Below are 25,525 nucleotides of genomic sequence, written 5' to 3' on the forward strand. Positions count from 1 at the left end.
CAAGATATTTCAGTAACTTTGGACTTTGGAGTGCCCTTCTCAGAAAGGTATGGCTGGCACCATCTTTGTTATCTTTCTGGCACCAAAGACATTTTTATTCTCCCACGCCTTTTAAGATTAAAGGGCTGTGTTGTTTTTCAAATTCTTGATAATATTTTGTTATTTTATAGCTTATGTTATATTTTATACAAGGTTTTAATGTATATTTTTATTAATTTTCAATTGTTGAATTTGTATTATAAATCACTTGAAGATTTTAAAGTAGATTTTAGTCCCACCTTAGGCATGAAAGCCGGCTGGGTGACCTTGGGCCAGTCATTCTCTCTCAGCCCAACTCACCTCACAGGGTTGTTGTTGTGGGGAAAATAGGAGGAGGAAGGAGTATTAGGTATGTTCTCCACCTTGAGTTATTTATAAAAAAATAATAAGGGCAGGATAAAAATTAAATTAAATTTAAAAAAATAGGGTATGTTATGCAAATATTTTAAACAAGTTAATATTTTGAGCAGAAATGGCAGAAGGGAAACCATCCTGTTTATTCCAGAGGCATATATTGGCCGGACATTGTAGGGAACAGAAGGCTGAATTAGGTGGATCATTGGTCTTATCCAGCAAATTTCTTTTTTAAGTTTTCACATGACATTGAAGACTGGGCTAGGTGGATGTTTTTGGCTGCTGAACACACTGGGAATTTTGAGAGTACACGCCACAACACGCCTGTCATGACTTGCTAGAGCAGTATAGTGGTTAGATGTTAGACCAGGAGCAGAGAGACTCAGATTCTAGTCTGCCCTCAGCCATACATGATCCCTGGATGATTTGGGGACAGTCACACTTTCAAACCAACCTACCTCCCAGGGTTGTCTTTAGGGGGAAAAATAGGAGGAGGGAGCACTGTGTACACTGTGAATTCCTGAAGGATATAAATCCAATAAAATAAAAATAAATATCCCCTTGCCTAATCCTAAAATGCTACCATGATAGGCATGGCCAGTCCCCAAAGACCCATTTTGTAGAAGACAAATGGTAAAAGTCGTTACCCCATCTTCTCTAGAAACCTGGGAAGCTCTTGACCACCCCAGCTTATCTTTGTTACTGTTTTTGATTTTGGGGCAGATGGGCATACATCCAAATGAAATGCTGGGGGGTTGTTTTACTAAGAATGCCTACAGTGCTTTCATTTGCCCCACAGCATTTTTGTAAATAAAGAATAATGTGTTGTTCTGCAGCATTTCTGCTTTCTATTTATTTATTGTTTAATTAAACAAACCTTTAGGAGTAGGGAGCTGGTGGAGGCATATTGATTACTCTCATGATTGGATTGTGCCCCCGATATTAACAAACAGGAGGAGGCAAAGACCTTGACAGTTTTTCCTTAACAGCATGTCTTGTCTTTTTGGTCCCTTCCAAACTACTGCATTTCCCTTGATTTTAATAAACCATATGCCTGGGAAAGATGTGGGTAGCATTTGAATCAAAGTCCTCTGCTGCTGTGTAGGAATATCAGAATGTTCCTTATACTAAGCCAAAGTATTTGTCCATCAAATTCAGCATTGCCCATAGTGATGGACAGCAAGATTTCAGGGAGGGATTTTTCCAATATTTTCTGAAGTTGCAGGGGATTGAATCTAGAATCTTAAGGAAACAAGGCATGTGTTCAAACACTGAGCTGTCTGCCTGCCTGCCTTCTAAAATCTAGGCTCCAACAGCAGATTAGCAAAAACTATCATTGCCCATTTCAGTCATGCAATTTTTAAGGTAGCTACTCATTTCTATTTTTACAACCATAGTTGTATTTTTGTACCACTTTAAGTAAGAACCCCCCCTAGCTATTATTTCCAAACCCATGTTGGCAAAATATAATATGTCAAAAAGCATGTATCTCCCTTACATTTCTTGGAGCAGCTATCTCTGAATCCCTGATACTAGACCTGAGGTTGCTTGCTTTGCCTGATTAGTACAAATACATTATTTTTACATGTGTTTTGTGTTATTGGAAACCATGCCAAAAAGCCCCCACCCAAGCAATTTTGGCATGTTACTTAATTAATGGTTCTGCATTTAGTTTGTTGGCCTTTTATGGTTGACAGGTGGGAAGGAAGTGCTTCAAGTGGCTATTATTTCTCTCCTGAACTATAATTAAAAGTATTTTTAATTGTTTTAATAAATTCTCATCTTCTTCCCCCCACGTACACATAGAAGATTAGAAATATGTCAGAGAAATTGAAAACAATCACCCATGGGCCAAAATATGTTTGGTAACAGTAGTTCAATAAGTAAAGCAAAAAAAAAAAGTTCTGTAATTAGTTGATGATATCTGTGTTAGATTGCCCCAGCCCTTTTCACTCCCAGAATATAAAAGGCAGCATTGAGATCTCTGATAATGCAGGTTTAATTAAAAGGCAAATAAAGGTGTATTTTTACAACGTTATCTACATGAGAAGCATAGAGGTTTACCATCTTATAAGGAAGAAGTATGGAATTTCTAAAATGGAATTGTGAGGTGGTGGTTGTTTTTTAAATGCATAATTAAAATCATATTCCAATTAGAAATAATTATGATGTTACTTATTTTCTAGATATATCCAGTATTCACATAGAGAAGAATGTTTCACAGGCTTTGGGGCCAGTTATATGCTAAGAAATCAATCTGTAATTTTAGTGCCTTCAGAGTTAGAACACAACATTCTCTTTTAAACAACATACATTTGTTTTTTGAGTAGCATCCAACAATTAATTACCCTGAACAAAACTACATTTTGTAGATTCACGTTAAAACTTTATTTAAGTAAAAGAAAGTTAACTTATACTTTGGGTCACATAGCAAGTGTTAGGAGTCAGTAGCATGTCTTACCACAATGGTAAACTAGGTGGATTTACTTCATGTATTAATATGTTGCTACAAGTATTCACTTTTAGACTTGGGATGCTTATTGGTCAATTGAGACTTGCTCTGGAGTGAGAAATGTCACCACACTCAGATAAGTTTTGTTTTCCTTCTTTTCTAAACTTAAGATATTTATCCAAAAAGTTTGGCCATTAGCAAAATATCAAAATCTGTGTTAGGAAAGTAGTTCAAAATACATTTTGAGTATATGTCACAAACATACACACATGCAGTCAAGCATACAGATCTTCAAAAGAGTGCTAAATTTCATGACTTTTCAGTTATGACCTTTTTATGAATTAATATCGGTTTGGCAAATTTAGTCAATTTTTGGCATATTCTAGCATATTCTTAAACATCTGTTTCTAAATAGATGTTTAAGAACAGTTTTAAACATCCATTTTCTTTTTTATTTTGTGCTATGATTCCAAAACATTAGGGACCTGATGATCAGGTGAACCACAATGCAAAAAAAGACCATTTTATTAACCATCTATATCCACCTTGTAGTTATTTTGGTTGTCAACTCCCATGATTTCCTAGCCAGCATAGTCAACAGCCACACTGTTTGAGGATTACCAGAATTAATCCAAAACATTTGAAGGGCACCAGGTTGGGGAAGCCTGGCTCATACCAAGTATTAAATTGCAGCCCCAACTTTTTGTACATAATACAGTATAAAATGCTTTCCCCAGAGAACTAAAGCATGTTTCCAAGTAAACTGTTCTTTATTCTGTTGACAGTTTATATTTGGCTCCACGGGATCTTTTTTTTCCAAATAACAGGAAGTAGATTAAAGGGAAAATTAACATAGGTTATTATTATCCAACGATTGTGTACATCTAATCTTAGATAAAGTTAAGTCATCAATATTTATTTCAGTCATAATCTCCTAATGGGTAGTATCAGTGGGTTGTTTAAAAACAAGCGTGTCAGGCACCCACAATAAACACATGATGGAAGCCATATGGAACTGAGTCATCCAAATGAATTCTAAAGAAAGACTAAAATAATGGCTTGTTGAAAATGTGGTACAGAATCTAATATTTCAGACAATTCTGTTTAGTGAGAAAGAATCCTGCTAAATGGTAGGGTAACCACCTCATTATCACAGCTCATTACATAATCATTTGGTGGTTGCTATCAAAAGAACTTTATACAGAATGCTGGCCTATATCAACAATACATATACCTTAAGTTGTGTATCTTCTAGGAGTCCAGTCAAAAAACAACATGTGTCTGAAGCAAGCACACACAATTTGTGACACACCCACAAACCAAACACAAGGCACAAGCTTATATTTATTTATTTTTTCAAATTTCTATTACCGCCCATCTCTCCCAAAAGGGAGACTCTGGGTGGTTTACAATAAAATCAAAATTAAAAGCATATAAATTACAATATAACAATATAATTGTTATATTATTATAAAAGCATATTTCACAGCAAACATGGCAGCCGCAAGTGAACGCCGAGCAAGCGCTCTGGAGTGTGGGCTCCAATTTTGAATTTTAGACTTCACCCCGGCCCGCTGGTCCACCTGCTGAGGTTGGGGTGTTTGTAACCCCTTACCTTATGTGCTGGTGTGGGACTGGGGGAGCCCCCTGGATGGAGCGATGGCAGAGGCTGGTGGGTCCTGGCGGGGCACAGAGCGTGGAGCTGGGCTGACCCAGGACCGGAGTGGGAGCTGGAGCGGAGCGGAGAATTGTGGAGGCTGGAATGGCTGGAGCTGTTCGCGGCTGGAACCGCTACCGGGGCTGCTGCTGCTGGGGCCCCCTGAGCAAGGGGGGAGTGCCTTGCTGGGCCGTGCTGGGCCTCGATGGCGCCAGGACCCAGTGGACGAGGATGCCGGCAGCACGATGGATCTGGTGGCGACTGGACCCGGGGGATATCCGCAGCGCAACAGGCCTCGTGTGGGCATTGGAGGTGTGGCCGGAGCTACAGCTGGGAAGCATGCTGAAGCCCCCTGAATGAGTTGGGGGGGCGGCAATTGTGGAGAGTGCTGGATGCTGTGAATACCAGCAGCGCTGCGGGCCTTGGGTGAGTCGCCAATAGAAGGAACCACCTGGCCGCGAAAACTGCTCCTGGGGCCTTGACCAGGGCTCTCCAGATAACATGGAGGGCATTGGCCCAACTCAGCTGGTGTGAACATTGACGGCGCAGCAGGCAGGGTGAGCAGCAACATCGGGGCAGCCCCTGGATAAATGGACTGAGTGGGGTCCAGCGACCCATAGAAGAACAAGACTCCCCAGTAGAAGAACTGGTCTGCGGGTGTTGATTTTTGTTTTAAGAGCTGAGAGCTCAGGTCTTATTGTGGATCACCCACCATTCTTTTAGTCATCAACAGCCTGTCAGTTCTGTTGAGATTCCTCCAAGTTGAATGGGGTACTCCCACATGTGAGAGACGGGAAAGGGAGTATGGGTGTAATGAATGCCTACTCTAAAACACCATCAGACTCATAAGCAGATTCACAAAGATATCTGATTTATTAAAGAATAGTATACAGGTTCACAAAGAAAGCTGAGAATGGAAAAAGTGCTCCAAAAGCAAACTAAAAACCCCTCGGTACAAACGAGATGCCCAGGCTGCTTACAAGTTCCAAGCAGATAAACGTTCTGTGCAACACGATTTCAAAATTGGGGATCAAGTTTATCTTTCTACCAAATTTATCAAGTCCCCACAGCCCTCGAAAAAGCTTGCTCCCAAGTTCATTGGTCCTTTCCCTATTGTTGGTCTTATCAATCAAGTTACTGTTAAGTTGGACCTGCCTCACAATTTGAAACGCTTGCACCCTGTTTTCCATTGCAGCCTGCTCAAGCCTGTCCACCACTCTTCCCGCTGGCATCCCCAACCTCCTTCTCCTGCTCCGATCATGATTGACGGGCAACAGCACTTTGAAGTCAAGGAGGTCGTTGATTCTCGCAGGCTTCGGGGCTCCCTCCAGTACCTGATCTGCTGGAAGCACTTTCCTCATCCTGAATGGGTGCCTGCTTGCCACATTAATGCTCCTGATTTAGTTAACCGTTTCCATTTAGCTTACCCTTTGAAGCCTGCCGCTTAGTGTTTTTTTTTGGGGGGGGGGGCAGTATGTCCTGTTCACTGTTTCAATGTGCATTGTACACCGTAACGTTTCACATGCCATGGTGCTGACGCGCGTTTCTGTTGGGAGGGAGCTGCTGTGAAACCTTGTGCCAAGCTCTGTATCTATGTTCATTTCAATGGAATGTGTTTGGGTTATGTGCTCTGCTCAAGGACTTTTCCCGCGGACCATCAGAAGCCGTTAGGAGCACCTGGGATTGTGAGCCTGGGGGGAGGGATCCTCCTCCACCTGTCTGCAGGCGCCCTTCATGGCAGGTGGCTGGTGTTTCCCGCCGGCTCCTTAGAGTCATCTTCAGCCTCTCCCGAGAAGTAGGCTACTTCCTCAGCGTCGGCTGCTCCCTTTGCTGCTGTCATCCTCCGCAAGGGGGGTGGCGATTTGGCCGGCAGCTTGCCCACTCGATCTGCAGTCTTGGCTTTTGGGCAATCAGTTGCTCAATGCCCTTCCTTTCCGCATCGGAGACACTGACCCCTCGCATAGCGCCAATCTCTCTCCTCTTCCCAGGCTCTATAGCCTGGCCAGGCAGCAGTCGCAGCACTTCGGGGTCCCCTCATGGTGGCTGGTTGTTTTTCAGGTTGTTTGGTTTGCATGAAGTTCTGCTGAGCGTGTTCAGCCTTGCCGGCCAGACAGATCCATTCATGCAATGTCTCTGGGTCGTCTCTACCCAACGCCCACTGCAGGATGTCCTGGTTGAGCCCCTCTTTAAACCGTTCTATTAAGGTTGACTGTGACCAGTCAGGGATTTTCCCAGCTAAAGCCCTAAATTCCAGGGCGTAATCAGCTACAGACAGTTGCCCCTGGGTAAGATCCTTCAACTCCTTTTTAGCTCTTGCCCTGGCTAGAGGATCCTCAAAATGCAGCTTTAACGCCCCCATGAAGTCTTCAAAGTGCTGAAGCTCAGGGGAGTCACTTAATTGAACATAACAGTCAGCCGCTCATCCCTTCAACTTGGTGGCAATGGCCATTATTTTAGCCTCTTCAGAAGGGAAGTATGGTCCAAACTGCCTCATGTAACTTTTAGAGTTAGTGAGGAAGAAAGATAACTTGGTTGGATCCCCATCAAACTTAACAGAAAAGTCTTTCACCCCCACTCCAGTTGGAGCTGAATCAGCTGCTGCTTGAGTGGTTGGGCCCCAGGTTACTGTATTTCTCCCTCCACGGGGTGGGGGCACTGGTGGTTGAACTCTGTGGAGTGGGGATTCATCCCGGAGCCGTCTTCATCCCCGATCCCCCAGCGGTCCGGGTGGGGGGATGGGGGATGATTGTGCGGAGCTGGAATCTCCTTCACGCCTCGGCTGCCCCCCCCCCCCCATGATAGATACAAGGTTCTTAGCATGTACTCCATCGATTCTAATTTTGCCTCTACCACTCTTAGCCTTTCAGGGGATTGAGATTCCTCCCTCCCTCGCGTGTTAGGCTGTCTCTCCATTGACACCGTGGTAAACTCTACGTCTGGGGTCAGCGGGAACCGATGCAATTATCCCACTGCTTCCCAGGTGATCAACTCTGTGGGTGATTTGTTGGGTGACGGCTGCTCTGGTTCTCTCCCATTGTCGGATTCCTCTACCACAGGGCTGGAACTCAAATCCTGCCGGAAACCTGAGGGTTTTGGGGTGAGGCTCAGTTCTCCGCTCTTAACCGTTGACTCGGCCATCAAGCCAGTTGTTTCCTCAAGTCCCCCAGTCATGAGCTTGGACTCAGCCATCGTTAACTATTTTCCCTCACAAGAACTTTTCTTGGTAGGAGCTAATGGTATAACTTTTTGGATTCTCAGCTTTATCTAATGAATGCCTACTCTAAAACACCATCAGACTCATAAGCAGATTCACAAAGATATCTGATTTATTAAAGAATAGTATACAGGTTCACAAAGAAAGCTGAGAATGGAAAAAGTGCACCAAAAGCAAACTAAAAACCCCTCGGTACAAACGAGATCCCTCCCCCCGTAGAATCTTCCCAGGCTCACAATCCCAGGTGCTCCTAATGGCTTCTGATGGTCCATGGGAAAAGTCCTTGAGCAGAGCACATAACCCAAACACATTCCATTGAAATGAACATAGATACAGAGCTTGGCACAAGGAACATAACAATGGGTTATTGACTGGGAAGGACTGTATGGGAATACTCGCCTCCTGAGTGAGAGACGGGGCGAGGAGTAGTGGTTGTGTGCCCCCCCAACTAGTGAGAGAAGCCAAGGGGGGCACAGTGAATGAGTGGGTAGGCGATGGTGAGGCCATGACAATGCCGAGAGCCTGGGCTGGTGTGTTTGAAGGGCCTTCCATCGCCTTGTGATTAAATGAGTGTATGAGGGGGTGAGTGATTGTATGCTTGGATGGAGGAATCTCTATTTTTAACCAGGGGTCTTTGGAGTCCAGGATTGGGGGCGAATGGATTACAAGCCTCGGGGGATTGTAGGGCAGGACAGAGGATCGAGGTGGTGATGGGCCAGGGACGTTATGATGGGAGCCGGAGGGTGGGCTATCTACGAGGAAGACGCCCCCGATGCTTACTACCAGTGGCAGGTTCCGGCCCTCCGTGCTCAAACCCAGACCCTGGTCAGCAGACCCATGGAGGCCCTGATCTATGGCTGCTGCTTTGTAATGCCAGGCCTGTTAACAAGGCCCCTGTAATGGTTGCCTAATCCCAAATACTCAGGAATAGTATGCAAATACAGAGAAAGCTGAGAATGAGCAAAAGCGTGCCAAATACAAACTTAAAGCTTTGCCTGTGAGCCAGTCCCGCCCCAATCACCCGTCAGTGCGCACCCCCTCCCAGGTGCTAGGAACCGTTACACGCACCTGGGAAAGTAACCTTGAACAGGAGCGCAAACCCAAACACACATTCCAAGGCTCCAAAACAACGGAGGGCGGAGGAATGGAAAAACCCTGAACGGGCGAATGAACACGGGAAAGGAGTTGACATGTGAAACGTTACAATGTTAACAGAACATTGAAATGGGAAACATGACATATCGCCCCCCCCCCCAAAGCAATGCTATGGAGCCGGTTTGTCGGGGTAGGCAGAGTGAAAGCGTGCCACTAGACGAGGGGAGTTTACATCAGGGGCAGCCACCCATTCAGGATGAGGGAAATGTTTCCAACGAACGAGGTATTGTAAAGTGGAGCGCTGGTGGCGAGAGTCCAGGACGTCTGTCACCTCGAAGTGTTGCTGGTTGTCAAGCATGAGAGGAGGTGGTGGAATGGGTTGGGGATGCCAGCGGTCCGATGGCAGGTAGGGCTTGAGTAAACTACAATGGAAAACAGGATGTAAATGTTTTAGGTTGTGGGGCAAGTCAAGTTTAAAAGTAACAGGGTTAATTTGTGCCACAATAGGAAAAGGACCCACAAACTTAGGGCCAAGTTTCTTGGAAGGTTGTGGTGACTTGATAAACTTGGTTGACAAGTAGACTTTGTCCCCTACAGTAAAAGCAGGTTCAGGTGAGCGCTTTGCATCAGCATGACGTTTGTAAGTGGTTTGGGCATGGAGCAGAGCTTGCTGAATGTTTAGCCATGAGTCTTTGAGAGAGTCAGCCCAGTCAGTGAGGGAGGCTGGTAGGGGTTGTGGATGAGGGAGTTCAGGGATTGGGACGAAGTCCCGACCGAAGACAGTTTTAAAGGGAACCTGGCCAGTGCTCTGATGTAAGGCATTATTATAAGCGACTTCTGCAAAAGGGAGTAGGTCGACCCAGTTGTCTTGTTGGTAATTGACAAAAGCTCGCAAGTATTGTTCAAGTGTAGAATTAACCGCCTCTGTAGAGCCGTCCATCTGCGGATGCCACGCGGTGGAGAGGGCTTGCTTGGTGCCCAGCAGTTTTAAAAATGCCCGCCAAAATTGTGACATAAATTGTGTGCCTCTGTCACTCACCAAACGGGCGGGGATACCGTGAAGGCGGTACACGTGAACGAGGAAGAGGCGTGCCAGTTGTTGCACGGTGGGGATAGAAGCGCATGGAATGAAATGGGCTTGTTTCGAGAAAAAATCTTTGACCACCCAAATGACGGTTTTTTGTTGACTGGGGGGTAGGTCAACAATAAAGTCCATGGATATGTCTTGCCAGGGGACTGATGGGGTGGCGACAGGTTGAAGGAGACCCTGAGGTTTGCCTGGTTTGCGCTTAGTTGCTGCACAAACAGGGCATGCTGTGACATAGGCTTTAAGGTCTTTGAGCAACGTTGGCCACCAGAATTGCCGCCGCACGAGGTGGAGTGTTTTTAAATAACCGAAATGCCCAGCCAGCTTGTCATCGTGGCAGCGCTGGAGGATTGTTTTACGCAAAGCCTCAGGCACATAGAGACGATCGTTGCGCCAAGCAAAATCGTCGGTGAAAGTTACAATGTTTTGATTTGTTTGTAACCAAGTGTCAGTTTTAAGGTGGAGGAGCAACTGTTGTTGCAAATCCGATGGAACTGGCAAGCGCGGCGAGCGGCTGGGAGGCGGGGCGGCTGGAGTTTGCGTTTGATGCGCTCGCGCCTGACTGCGCGTCACCGCTGCCAAACTCAATTGTTTTTCGGTCCAGACGGTATCTTGGACTGTTGGCCCTGGGCCAGCATCTTGGGGTCGGCGGGAGAGCGCATCAGCTAAAAAGTTTTTCTTGCCTGGTATGAATTTAAGGGTGAAGTCAAAGCAGCTGAAAAACTCAGCCCAGCGAAGCTGTTTGGGGCTGAGTTTATGACTGGTGCTTAGTGCCTCCCAGCCGCTCGCCGCGCTTGCCAGTTCCATCGGATTTGCAACAACAGTTGCTCCTCCACCTTAAAACTGACACTGGATGCTGGGTCTGGATGCTGTAAAATTGGTTCAGTGGTGAAGATTTGTTTAAGCGCTTCGAACGCCTGATGACAGGTTGGAGTCCATTTAAGGAGCACTCCTGGGTTTTTTGAACGCCACGTATCCCCCTGCGCCTTAGTTTTCAACAGTTCAGTGAGGGGGAGGGCGATTTCAGCAAAATTTTGGGCGAATGCCCGATAGAAATTGGCGAATCCAAGGAAACTTTGTAATTGTCTCCTGGTACGGGGAGGCTCCCATGCCACAATGGCTTCCACTTTAGCAGGGTCCATTTCAATGCCCTTAGCGGAAATTCTATATCCTAGATAATCAATTTGTGATTGATGGAAGGCACATTTAGACAGTTTGGCATACAACTCTGCTTTTTTCAATTTAGCCAGCACCTGACGCACCAAGTGAATATGTTCTGACATGGTTTCAGTATAAATCAATACATCATCCAAATACACAAGTACTCCCTTAAATAGGTGGTCATGCAAGACCTCATTGATTAGTTGCATAAAAACCCCAGGCGCCCCCGACAAACCAAAGGGTAAGACTTTGTATTGAAAAGCCCCGAGAGGACAGTTAAATGCCGTTTTCCATTCATCCCCTTCCCTTATGCGAATACGAAAATAGGCTTCTCTCAAATCTAGTTTTGAGAAGATTTTGCCTCTGGCCAGATGTGATAACATATCTTTGATCAAGGGCAAAGGATATTTATTTAATATTGAGACCGCATTGAGCCCGCGGAAATCGGTACAAAGCCTCAATGAGCCATCCTTTTTTTGGTCTAAAGAGGACAGGAGCCCCTACCGGGGAATTAGCAGGTTCAATGAAACCCCTAGCCAGGTTTTTGTCAATGAACTCCCTTAGCGTGGCTAGCTGTTTGGGAGACATGGGGTAGATTTTTGGGTGAGGTAACTTTACATTAGGTAAGAACTCAATGGCACAGTCTGTTTTTCGGTGAGGTGGCAAGCGATCTGCTTCCTTTTCCCCAAATACATCAGCTAGATCCTGATATTGACTGGGTAGTCCCTCAAGAGGTTGAAGTGTTTGTACAGTGGTGTGCGCTACCCCTCCACCCTCCATGTCGTCTAGGAGATCCTTTTCGGGTACTTTGTAAAATCCATCCACAAAGGTGACAGTTCTATGTAGCCAGTTGATAAAAGGATTTTGTTGTACAAACCAGGGCATACCTAAAATCACTAGAGGGCCCCCCACTGGAGCTACAACAAATGGTAGCTTTTCCTGATGGGAACCCATTTGTAAAGCCACCAGTCCTGTGGAATGAGTGACTGCTTTTCCCCCTGCCATAGTTCCATCCAATTGGGTGAAGATCATAGGTCTTGGCAAAGGGAACGTAGGCAGTTCCAGAGCCGCTACGACATCAGGGTGCATAAGGGAACGGGAGCAGCCCGAGTCAAGCATGGCCCAAACTTCCACAGTTTTGGTCTTTGAGCCTAGTTTAACTTTTACAGTCAGCGTAGGGAAATTCCCACTCACCAAATCGTGGTCACGCCCGGTTTCTTCCACCTGCCCAACGGCGCCCTTCAGGGCAGGTGGTAGCCTTTTCCCGCCGGCTGTTCTAATTGTAATTCCTCTTCTTCTTCCCCGAATGGTAGTTCTGGTGGTTCTAGCTCCGCGATGGCAGCTTTCATTTTCCGCGGCAGGGCAGGCGACTTCCCTGAAGGTTTCGCCTGCCGTTCCTCCGGACGGCGTCTAGGGCACGAAGTGGCGCGATGCCCTTCTTTTCCACATCTCAGGCATTGACCTTTGGAAAACTGTCATTCCCTTTCCTCTTCCCAGGATTTTGGTTTAGGGCGGCTGGCCAGCCCCGTCGTACGCGCTCCTCTGGCGATTCGGGATTGTCTAAGTTCTTTAGTATGGGCATAGGTCTGCAGGGCGTTCTCTGCGCTGCCCGCTAACTGAATCCATCCATATAGCGTTTTAGGGTCGTCTCTTCCTAGCGCCCAACGGAGGATTTCTGGTTCTAGCCCTTGCTTGAACATTTCAATTAAAGTGGGCTCGGACCAATCTTCCACCTTCCCTGATAAGGCTTTAAATTCCAGCGCGTAATTGGCAACGGAGAGGGACCCTTGATAGAGTTTCCTCAGGGCATTTTTTGCTGTCTCTTGGGCTAAAGGGTCTTCAAAGTGCTGTTTAAGTGCCCACAAAAAGTCATCGAAGTCCTCTAACTCTGTTGCCTCGGTTTGGCACAGTTGCACATACCAATCAGCTGCCCTCCCTCTCAGTTTGTTGGCAATAAAATTGATTTTGCCATGCTCCGACCGAAAGCTTCGGCCCCAATCCTCCATATAATGCTTGGCATTGGTAATAAAGAAGGAGAGTGTAGTGGGATCCCCATCAAACTTCACCCCAAACGGTGGGAAGTTTCTTACCGGCTCAGCTGGCGGTGGCGGCTCCGTAAACGTCAACGTACGCCGAGCCCCCAGGGGTGGCCGATCTCTGGGCAGTCTTGCCTCTCGCCCCCCCAACTGGTGGGACGCTCGAGTCTTGCTCCTTCCCCTGGGTGGCAGGGTGCTGTGTCTTGGGTAAGCCAGCTGTGACGGCTCTTCCTCCCAATCTTCCTGAGTTGGCTCTGCACCCCTAGGGAGATCCTTAAGGATTGTCACTATTAGATTCATTTTATCCTCGATTGCTTTTATACGAGCAGGAGTGACCGGCTCTTCCATAGGTTGGTTGGTTACCACCACCCTCGGTGACAAGGGGATTTCGGGCTCCCAGGATAGTTGTGGGGACCCCCTCCCCGTGGCTCTTTCCACTATGGATTTGTGTTCACTCCTGAGGCTCTCCTGCATGGATAGCAGCAACTCATCTAATTGAACTTCCCGCATCTCTCGACGTGCTGCTCTTTGTGCTCTCGAAGTTAGAACGGGCCGGGTCCTTGTCGAATCCTGCTCTTCCTCGCTCCCTTCACTCACGCGCAGCTGTTGGTCAGTCATCGCTAGCGCTCCCTCTTATCCAACGTTTGGATGGGGCTAGCGGAAGATGATTGAAATGATTCTCAGCTTTATGTAATGGTTGCCTAATCCCAAATACTCAGTCTCACAAGCTCGGGCTTAAAGATAACTGATTTATTAAAGGAATAGTATGCAAATACAGAGAAAGCTGAGAATGAGCAAAAGCGCACCAAATACAAACTTAAAGCTTTCCCTGTGAGCCAGTCCCGCCCCAATCACCCGTCAGTGCGCACCCCCTCCCAGGTGCTAGGAACCGTTACACGTGCCTGGGAAAGTAACCTTGAACAGGAGCGCAAACCCAAACACACATTCCAAGGCTCCAAAACAACGGAGGGCGGAGGAATGGAAAAACCCTGAACGGGCGAATGAACACGGGAAAGGAGTTGACATGTGAAACGTTACAATGTTAACAGAACATTGAAATGGGAAACATGACAGCCCCCCTCATTTGCGACTTGATCGCAGACAAGGGGGCGGATCTGGCATGTATTACTGAAACCTGGCTGGGCCCGGAGGGAGGTGTCCCTCTTTCAGAGATGTGCCCAGCTGGGTTTTGAGTATGGTACCAGCCAAGATCTCAGGGCAGGGGAGGTGGGGTGGCTGTTGTCATCCGGGAATCTCTTGTGGCCTTCAGGGGCCATGCTCCACAAGTGACTGGGTGTGAGGCCCTGTTTTTCAAGTTGGGTTCTCGGGAACAGTTGGGGGTGTTGCTAGTGTACCAGCCTCTCTGCTGCATAGAAACCTCCCTGCCTGAGCTGCTGGAGGCCGTCTCGGGGTTGGCAGTGGAGTTCCCCAAGCTTATGGTTCTGGGGGACTTCAACCTGCCATCCCTGGGATGGACCTTGGAGGCAGCTCAGGAGTTCATGACCACCATGGTGGCCATGGACCTGATTCAGATCATTTGAGACCCAACTAGGGACAGTAGCCTCACCCTGGACTTAGTTTACTTATCAGAGCAGTGACAATGTGATCTGAGGGGAGAGTTACAGCTATCCCCACTGTCATGGTCAGATCATGCCCTGGTGAGCCTGAGATTCCCCTATGCTGCCCCCCTCTGCAGGGAGGCAGGATCTATTTGATTGGTCCACCCCCGGTGACTAATGGACCCAGCAGGGTTTCAGAGGGAGCTGGGGGTTATACCTGGGGATCTGCTGCATGGTCCAGCGGAGGCCCTGGCTGCTGCCTGGAATAGGGAGGCGGCCGAGGCCTTGGACAGGATTGCACCTGTGCAGCCTCTCTTATCCTATTGAACCCGACACTCCCCGTGGTTCACAGAGGAACTGAGGGTTCTGAAGAGGATTAAGAGATGCCTAGAGTGCCGCTGGAGGAAGACAAAGACCGAATCTGACCGAACACAAGCTAGAGCGGCTATTAAGGTCTACCTTGTGGCGGTAAGAGCGGCAAAATGCCAGTATTTCTCTGCTCTTATTGCATCCGCAGAATGCCACCCAGCGGTCCTGTTCAAGATTACCTGATCCCTTTTGGGGAAAGGGGACCTAGAGATCCATCTTCAGGGCCGAGCTGAGGAGTTTTTCAGGCATCTGCAGGATAAAATCACTCAGATTCTCTCCAAGTTGGACTCTGAGCATGAGGCAGTATCCGGGGAGATACCCAGGGAATGTTCTTGCCCTGGGAACAGTTTGATCCTGTTGGGCCTGAGGAAGTGGACAGGATCCTCTGGACTGTAAACACCACCACTTGCCAATTAGATCCATGCCCCTCCTGGCTGGTGAAGGCAGCTCGGGAGGGGACATGTGGTTGGGTCTAGGTGATGATAAATGCATCCTTGAGAGAGGGGGTATTTCTGGTAGCCTTCAAGGAGACGCTGGTGCGCCCCCTCCTCAAGAAACCATCTCTGGACCCCAGCATACTGGATAATTTTCGCCCAGTCTCCCACCTCCCCTTTTTGGGGAAAGTGGTTGAGAAAGTGGTGGAGTTGCAGCTCCAGAGGATCCTGGATGAAATGGATTATCTAGACCCTTTTCAGTCAGGTTTCAGACCCGGTTATGGGACAGAAACGGCATTGGTCGCACTTATGGATGATCTCTGGCGGGAGCGGGATGGGGGCAGTGCATCCATCCTGGCTCTTCTTGACCTCTCAGTGGCTTTCGATACCATCGACCATGGTATCCTTTTGGGTCGGCTCAGGGAGTTGGGGGTGGGTGGCGTAGTCTTGCGCTGGTTCGCCTCCTTCCTCCAGGACCGGTCCCAGGCAGTGTTGATAGGGGAGGAGAGATCGGCCCCACGGCCCCTTCTTTGTCAGGTGCCTCAGGGATCAGTACTCTCCTCTCTCCTTTTTAACATCTACATGAAACCTCTGGGTGAGATCATTCGTCACCATGGGATGAGGTATCATCAGTATGCTGATGATACTCAATTGTACATCTCCATCCTGGGTGAAGTAAGTGACACCATGACCACCCTTTCTGAGTGTCTGGGGGCTGTGGGGGCCTGGATGGGGAACAACAGGCTTCAACTGAACCCTAGTAAGACGGAGTGGCTGTGGATTAATGGCACCTCGTGTCCCAGGAACTTGCCATCTTTAGTGCTGGATGGGGTCACACTGCCCCAGACAGATCCGGTGTGTAACTTGGGGGTCCTCTTGGACTCACGACTCCTGCTCAAAGAGCAGGTGGCAGTCGTGGCCAGGAGGGCCTTTGTGCAACTTCATGTTGTGCGCCAGTTACGCCCTTTCCTGGACCGAGAGGCCCTCCGAACAGCCACTCATGCCCTAGTCATCTCCCATATAGATTACTGTAATGTGCTCTACATGGGGCTACCCTTGAAAAATATTCAGAAGCTACAGCTGGTCCAGAAAGCGGCCGCGCGGACAATTGTGGGTGCTCCAAGATTTGCACACATAACACCTTTGTTGCATGAGCTCCACTGGGTCCCAGTTTGCTTCCGGGTCCAATTCAAGGTGTTGGTTATCACCTTTAAAGACCTACATGGCTTGGGACCAGGATATCTGAGGGACCGTCTCATCCCTATTACATCAACCCGCCCCATCCGGTCATGCAGGGAGGGCATGTTACGGGCCCCATCTATAAAAGAATTCCATCTAGCGGGGTCTTGGAAGCGTGCCTTCTCTGTTGTAGCTCCCACCCTTTGGAACATCCTTCCCCCAGAGGTGAGACAAGCCCCCTCACTCCTGGACTTCCGCAAAAGATTAAAGACCTGGTTTTGTAGGCAGGCTTGGAATGGGAGGGCAAATAATTACACCTGGGGATGGCTAGCACCATGAAGTGATCCAGAGGGACCTACCACACTGAAGGTCTGATTAAGATCTCTTTGCCATGTAGATTTTATTATATTTATATTTTTATTGTATTTTTAACTGTAATGGTTTTATATTTTAATTTTGTTTTATTGTAAGCCGCCCAGAGTCCCCCCGTTGGGGAGAGATGGGCGGTGAATAAATTTATTAAATAAATAAATAAATAAATAAATAAATACAATATAATTATATGGTGTTCAACACCACACCCCACCCCACTGCCCATCCCGCCTTGCCTTGCTTAGCCTTTTTGAGAAAGCTAAATCCCTAAGTAGACTGCCATATAGTTTGGAACAGCATTTTGAGTGCTAAATCAAAAATTATCTAAACCTACTTGAAAATCCTTTTAATAGTTCGTTATAAATCTGATTTCCTGAATGTGTCAGAAGCTTTTTAAAACATCCTTCTGAAAAATTATATTCAGGAGTTAAATATTTCAGCAGTGCAAAATTACAAACATACCTTCAGGTTTCTTCTTTGTCACTGAAATAATCAGTGGTCATTCAACAAAAGATCCTCTTGAATGGTTCAAGTGTTGCTGAATTGCCTGATAATACTTTTATGGATTAAGGGTCAAATATTCTTTAAAATCACTGCAGTGCAATGAAAGTAGGAGAGAAATCACAGTGTTTGTTGTGTCCTGTGGCTTCTTAATCACCAAAGCTCATAAGGTTCAGGTATTTTCCATTAAGAAAAATTGTCACCAAATTCTTGGTGGCCTGATAGAATAGGGTAATATTTGTACTGACCTGTAATATGGACAACTCAGAATTAATGAGCTATGGAAATCATCTTGAGTTATACGAGGAAAATAAAAGAAAGAACACAACTTGTGGGATCTGTATCATAAGAAGGAATATCAGCACTAGTTAAATTTCTGAGCCTGAGATCCATTAGGATATAAAATGTATGCTGTGTTGAATTAGAAATACAGAAGTAGAAATTTAGCACAAGACTCTAGATCTTTCATATATGACACTGAAAAATTAATCCATAGGATGCTAGAATTAGGAGGGCTAGATAAATTACTGGACCTCATGATGCTACTTCTTCCATTTTAGCCTGATGCTAGATTACGATACAAATGTTCAAGATGGACATCCAAATCAGATTGAAATAATACCATACCTGTCAATTCAGCATCTAATATTTGAGGGACTGCCTCTCCCCAATTACATCTGCCCATCTTATTAGGTCTGGCAGGAGTGGCATACTCCAGGTCCCATCTGCCAGGAAGTGCCATCTGGCGGAGCCCAGGAAGGAAGATTTATCTGTCATGGAGCCTGCCCTTTGGAGATCAGACTGGCCCCAATCCTACTGGTTTCCATAAGACCCTAAAGGCTTGGCTTTGCCATTGGGATAGGGGATCCAGGTATGAAGTTGCAATGGACAGTAGGAATAACTTTCAGGCACAAGAGGAACAGCTGCAACCAAGGCAACAATCAGATTAAAAAAGAATCTGAGTCCCAGGCAGAAATGTAATTTGAGTAAACAACTCAGATATGACCCTCCTAGTTCTCATGAAGATAAAGGAAGGGAGGGAAGCACATTCAGACTTGCAAGATTTGGAATGGTAACCTTATAATAAAGTAGTATCAGTATTCATAACTCTGGCATCTTAGTCTGGTCTATCTTGAAGGGCTGATGGTGGTAGAGCCTTGCAGTGGCTACAGTATGTTGATTGTTGTTGGTTTTTGGTATACCCTGACTACAGGTTGCATCATTGTATGGTTCTTTTATGTTAGTTATATGTGCGTGTGTGCGTGCATGCATATTTAATTGCTGTGAGCTGCCAAAGTCACGTATTTGAGATGGGCAGCTATATAAATCGCAATAATAAATAAATAAATAAAATCTGATTTTTTCCCCCCAGCCCTTGAGATAAGGTGGTGGGGGAGCATGTTGTTGTTTCTCATCCTAGAAGGTCATTTCACCCCCTTTTTTTTAATTGTTACAATCTGTTTTAATATTTTATGCTGCCCACAGTTCTTATACAGCCTCATGTGGCGCAGAGTGGTAGGCAGCAGTATAGCAGCTGAAACTCTCCCCACAACCCAGGTTCAATCCCAGCAGAAGCTGGATTCTCGGGTAGCCGACTCAGGTCGACTCAGCCTTCCATCCTTCCCAGGTTGGTAAAATGAGTACCCAGCTTGCTGGGGAAGGTGACGACTGGGGAAGGCAATGGCAAACCACCCCGCTATAGTCTGCCAAGAAAACGTCACGAAGGTGGTGTCCCCCCCAAAGGGTCAGACATGACTCGGTGCTTGCGCAGGGGACCTTTCACCTTTCACCACACAGTACTTATGGAGTTGGGCAGCTTTAAAGATTTGATAAATAAATAAATAAAACCCTTTTCAGAATCCTACAGCCAGAATGCCTCCCATTTGCTTGTCTTTTTAAAATGTTATCTCATTTTCAATCACTGGTATAAAAAAACCTTAGCCTAGTGGCAATAAACAAACAAACAAACAGACCCAACTATTTAGTATTAAGTTTTCTTTTGAAAATTGTATTTTTATCATTTTATTAACTGGTTTTAAAACAGGTGTGATGATGGCTCAAGAACTATTGTAATAACTTTTACAGCCAGAACATAGTTCAGCTTGGTTGTAAGCAACAGGGTATAAACACTTTCTAGTTGCTCGTGTTGTGTACCAATGTTGCATTTCAGAAATTTAAAACTGTATTTAAGGGGATAAGGATTTTTTTCAATAGGAATTTTAAGTATTATTCCATTCCTTTATGTGATTGTAGTTTCATAACTCCTGAGGAAATATGTTGGGCTTGGTATCACAGTATGCTCACATCTATACATGCATGGACAGACATACATAAATGGTAGTATTTGACATTCTTGCCTGCTCTTATTTCTGCTACCAGTTTTTTGTTGTTTTATCCCATCGACCAATATAGTAAAAGCTCAAACTAGATACTTCATACAGATGAATACAGCAAAGCCTCCAACTTTTAAAAAAAATGAAAAGCAACCCCAGAAAAATGCATTTGTTGGCAAATAAGGAGGATGAAGGCCACTTAATCTTTCTCCTACTGAATCTTTTCCCACTCAACACTTCATCCACCAAAGCTGCTTAATTTCTGATATGTGTTTATAGAAGAAGGAAATGTTAATATGTTTTCTACTACAGATTAAGGTTACTATGGTAACTAATCATTTTGGCCATGTGAAGAGGTTGAATTTAATTGTCCCCTTTTCACATGTTAATGGTTGCATTGCCTAAGGGGAAGAACTTGCCTGGATTTGTTTTAGTTTCAGTTTCCCTTCTGTGTAAGCTTGCAGAGAATATGCAGCTGAGAGAAATCTCTCCTCTCAGCAAACAGCCTTTAACTATGTTTGTTTTCTGTAAATAAAATTATTTTTATAGAAATGCCTGGTGTGTGACTTTTCTGATCTCTCCTGGGCCAAATGCTTTCTAGCACTCTGCCAACAGGTTATGGGCCCAGTAAACAGCCCAGTAAACCCAGTAAGCCCAGTAAAACTCAGAGAGAATAGAGAGATCAGCTCCACACCTCATGCACAATTTAAAGGCAGGTAATAAAGACCTGTGAAGATTTTCTTTGGAGCCACCTGGAGATTTTCCAGCAACTGCTGGTCTACAGGACAAAGAAGCCAGCTGAGGTGACTTGCAAAAGAAGGAAGAAGCCATGGCTACCTCCCAGCCCTCAGCAATGCCTCTGGAGCGCCTATCAGAGACCAACTATTTGAATTGGGCCCTGAAGATGGAGATGTATCTTCGCAGAGAGAATCTTTGGCTGCCAATTGGTGAGCAAACCCCCCAAAATTCCAGTGCTGAATGGCTTAGACAGGATGAGCGGGCTAGAGCCACCATTATCCTGGGAGTTGAGGACAATCAGCTAGTCCATGTGTGAGGTATGCAGTCTGCAAAGCAACTTTGGGACGCTTTGAGAGACTTGTATGTAAAGGCAACAGCAGGGAGTAAAGTTACCCTGACAAAAAAGCTGTACAAAGCCTACCTTGCAGAAGGAGATAGCCTTCCTGAGCACCTGCATTATATTCAGCAGCTGTTTGTTGAGTTGCAGGAGAGAGGAATGGAATTTACACCTCTCACAAAATCCTATATCTTCCTGTCCTCACTGAATGAAACGTGGGACACGCTGATTTGTACCCTGGAGGCTATGCCTGAAGCAGACCTCACCCCATCGTATGTTACACAGCGCTTACTCGCTGAATGGGGGAAGAGAGAGGAAAGATCCCCCCCCATCTCTTCTGGAAAGCTGCAATACCAGAAAACAAGGGAAAAGAAGGGAAAGGAAGCTGAGGCCACAGCGCTAGCCAGCCAGCGATGCTTCACTTGTGGTTCAGCTGGACATTTGCAGAAAGACTGTGCCTTGAGACCCAAGAGTAGAAAGACAGAGAAGAAGAACACAAGGGCAACACAGAAGAAGGCTCTTCAGACAACCCAAATTGCACAGGTTGCTGAGAAGGGTAATTCTGATGTATGGGTGTTAGATTCTGGGGCCAATTGTCATTTATGTAATTGTAAAAGCTCTTTTGTGTCACTGTCTAAAACTGAAAGACAAAGTGTATCTTTGGCTGATGGGTCTGTGACCAAAATTATGGGACAAGGTGACTTGTATTTATCCTGCTTGGGAGAAACTGTAAAAGGTGTGTTGTATGTGCCAAATTTACAATCAAACCTTTTATCTGTGGCACAATTGGCTGCAACAGGGTATATCATAAGATTTAAGAAAAATGGTTGTGAGATACGTAAAACTGGAAAATTGTGTGCTGCTGGTATATTAAAAGACTCCTTGTACATTGTGCAAAATGCAATGAAGCCAAGCTGCAAGACTGCAGTTGGCAACACGCCATATCATGACCAATGTGTACACCTGATGCACAGGAGATTTGGTCATGCTAATTTCAAGTATATAGCACAAATGCCACAACTGTGTGCTGACCTAAAGATAAAACCCTGTGACAAATACTTAGATTGTGTAGTTTGCAAAGAATGCAAAACACTAAAAGCTCCTGTGAGTAAGCACAGTGACAGAGTTACAACTAGACCTTTGGAAATTGTACATTCTGACATTATTGGTCCTTTTGCTCCAAGTCTTGGACAAGCAAGGTATGCAATGACCATCATTGATGATTTCTCAAGATACACATTTATCTACATCTTAAAACATAAAGATGAGGTATTTGAGAAATTTAAAGGTTTTGTGACATGGGCAAATGGAAAATTCCCTAGGCCTGTATCTGCACTCCAATGCGATAGAGGAGGAGAGTACCCTTCTCATAAATTCAAAAGGTTCCTAGTGGAAAAGGGGATAGAACAAATTCTTTCTAACCCTTACACCCCTCAGCAAAATGGTGTTGCTGAAAGAAAGGGCAGAACCTTGCAAAATGAGATGGAATGCATGCTTAAAGATTCACATTTATCTTTTAAGTATTGGGGAGAAGCAATATCTACTGCCTGTTATGTACAAAACAGATTGTATAACTCTGTGATTCAGGACATTCCATTCTATTTGTTTTATGGTGTGAAACCAAAGGTAAACCATCTTAGAGTGTTTGGTAGCACTGCTTGGGTTCATATTCCAAAACAACAGAGAAGGAAAGGAGGCCCCACAACAAAGAAAGCCATCTTTGTTGGCTATGATCAAAGCCAAAGGAGCTACAGGTTCATAATGGGAGAGAAATTAATAATTAGCAAAAGCGCTTCTTTTGCTGAACAAAACTGGGGGAGATTAAATTCTAGCTCTCCAGATGATCTGACCACCACAAGAGAACAGCAAGGACTTGCTGATAGTGATCTTTTGCCTGATGAGGACATTAAACCAGAAAAGCAAACTGAAGATCTGTCTGATGAGACAGATGCTTCTCAGAAAAGTGATAGGAGTCAAAATTTAAGCCCTGTATTACCTCGCAGATCTCAGAGAAGTAATAAAGGCGTTCCTCCATCACGTTTTCAGGCTGAAACAGTAAAGGCTTTTCACATATTCACAGAACCTGTGTCCTTAGAACAAGTGAATGCTTTACCACCTGAGATTGCACAAAATTGGCATTCTGCTATGCAACAGGAATTAGCATCCTTGAAAGAAAATAAAACATGGAAACTGGTAAATCTACCTCCCATTGAACGCTGTCTAGGTTGTAGGTGGGTTTTCAAACTGAAAAGGGATGCTGATGGCAAAATCCAAAAATATAAAGCAAGGTTAGTTGCAAAAGGGTTCACTCGAAGGAAAGATTTAGACTTTGACAAGACTTTTGCACCAGTTACTAAAGGTGAATCAATTAGATTACTGTTAAAAATTGCTGCACTCAAAGGAATGTCAGTTCACCACTATGACATTCAAACTGCATTTCTCTATGGTGATTTAGACCACAAATTATACATGCAGCAACCCCCTGGCTATGAAAAAGGGAAGAATCTAGTCTGTGAACTGCAGAAGTCAATCTATGGGTTAAAACAAGCTGCTAGATCCTGGAACCAAAAATTAGATGAAAAACTGCAGAATTTTGGTTTTGAAAAAGGAAAAGCAGATCCATATGTATATATGAAGAAAGACAAACAAGGCTGTATGTATCTGTGCATTTATGTTGTTGATTTGCTGCTGTTCACACCAACAGAAAAACAAAGGCTTGATTTTGAAGCCTGCATGAAAAGCCATTTTACATTAAAAAGCCTTGGAACTGTAACAAATTACCTAGGTTTGGAAATACACAGGAAGAAGGATGGTATTGTTGTTTATTCATTTAATTGCTTCCGACTCTTTGTGACTTCATGGACCAGTCCACGCCAGAACTTCCTGTCGGTCGTCAACACCCCCAGCTCCCACAGGGATGAGTCCGTCACCTCTAGAATATCATCCATCCATCTTGCCCTTGGTCGGCCTCTCTTCCTTTTGCCTTCCACTCTCCCTAGCATCAGCATCTTCTCCAGGGTGTCCTGTCTTCTCATTATGTGACCAAAGGGGAGATAATGTTAAAATAATGTGAGTGGAAAGACATACAGAGTTGTCAAAGAAAATTGGTTTGTGTCTTATTCTGTAGTATAAAAAGAGGAGTGTTAATATGTTTTCTACTACAGATTAAGGTTACTATGGTAACTAATCATTTTGGCCACGTGAAGAGGTTGAATTTAATTGTCCCCTTTTCACATGTTAATGGTCGCATTACCTAAGGGGAAGAACTTGCCTGGACTTGTTTTAGTCTCAGTTTCCCTTCTGTGTAGGCGTGCAGAGAATATGCAGCTGAGAGAAATCTCTCCTCTCAGCAAACAGCCTTTAAATATGTTTGTTTTCTGTAAATAAACTTATTTTTATAGAAATGCCTGGTGTGTGACTTTTCTGATCTCTCCTGGAACAAATGCTTTCTAGCACTCTGCCAACAGGAAATAGTTCTTCAGCTGAAAACTGTAACCTCCTAAGACTACTTAGGAGTATTGTTTTCCAAAATATTGGGGCTTTGTTACCCACATTAATATGACATTTATAGGTTGGTCCAGAGATATCCAATGAATAGGATTTGGGTTTTGTTTTTTTCAGATTGCTTTTCACTGCCAGGCTGTAATGAAGACCAAATGTATCTAGAGCTGTTCTGAGTGTAACTATGTGAATACATTTTCTGAAGATTTTTCTGTGCCATATCTATACAGTTCTATGTTCAATCTACCTTCTCATCCCCTATTCTGAAGAGCTAATAAAAGCTTGTAGAACTCTGTCTTGTTAGTCTCCACGCTGAGACTGGTAAGTAAGCAGTTTAGGAGACATGCACATCGTCAAGGGATCATAAAGAAGTGTAATGTTCCAGAAGCAATAGATGAAGGGTAGCATGGGGTATGGCTACCATGAGGTAATATTTCTCTTCAGGGCCTTGTTGAGAAGTGAGACTATAACTATCTTCTCTCTGTTTTTCAAGGGCATTTAGAACCCAAATCTCCGAGGGTATTTGCATGGGTCGTCATTATTTACAACACCGAGGTGCCTATTTGGCCAGGAAGGGGAGAGGTAGCAGACACCACTGGCTTTTTGGTGAGGTGAGATTGCATCTCTCTTTTTTTAAATACCTATGTGAAATTCATGGGGAAGGCCAACTGGGGATTTGGATTGAGAGGCTGTCCATACACTGGTAATAGCCACTCTTCTCAATGTCATCTGATACTGCAACTCTTTTCTGCTAGAGTTGCCGCTTGCAATGAATGCAAGGAGGTATCCTCTGCACTGTCTGCTTCAGGTCAACAGTAGGTGCACAGACTGAATCAGTTACATCTGATATGATTTAGACTCAGATACATAGAGTGAGTGCTTGTGAATAAGCCTTCTGAGATGAGAAGGCCAACTCAGAAACAGGTATCTCCACACAGACACCTCCAAGAACAGGTTGTAGGTTAGTGGGCCTGTTTTCTGTGGGTCTATAGATTAGTGAGTCTATTGTAGAGAGGGATGAGGGGAGTTACCACCCCAGAGGGATGATTGAAAGAAATATATCCTGCATAGTAGATACATTTTCTCCCAGACCAACTGAGAATCCCT

At 45.2% G+C, this 25,525-nt stretch overlaps 1 long non-coding RNA gene across 1 annotated transcript; it reads left to right on the plus strand.

Moving 5' to 3' along the window:
* Nucleotides 1-2,093: 2,093 nt before the first annotated feature.
* LOC134490456 (uncharacterized) lies at nucleotides 2,094-24,643 on the plus strand. Its single transcript, XR_010067214.1, has 2 exons — nucleotides 2,094-2,503; nucleotides 24,539-24,643. It is a non-coding gene; the product is annotated as an uncharacterized LOC134490456 (long non-coding RNA).
* Nucleotides 24,644-25,525: the final 882 nt, after the last annotated feature.

This window comes from Candoia aspera, chromosome 1 (genome assembly GCF_035149785.1).
Source record: "Candoia aspera isolate rCanAsp1 chromosome 1, rCanAsp1.hap2, whole genome shotgun sequence".
Lineage (NCBI taxonomy): Eukaryota > Metazoa > Chordata > Lepidosauria > Squamata > Boidae > Candoia > Candoia aspera.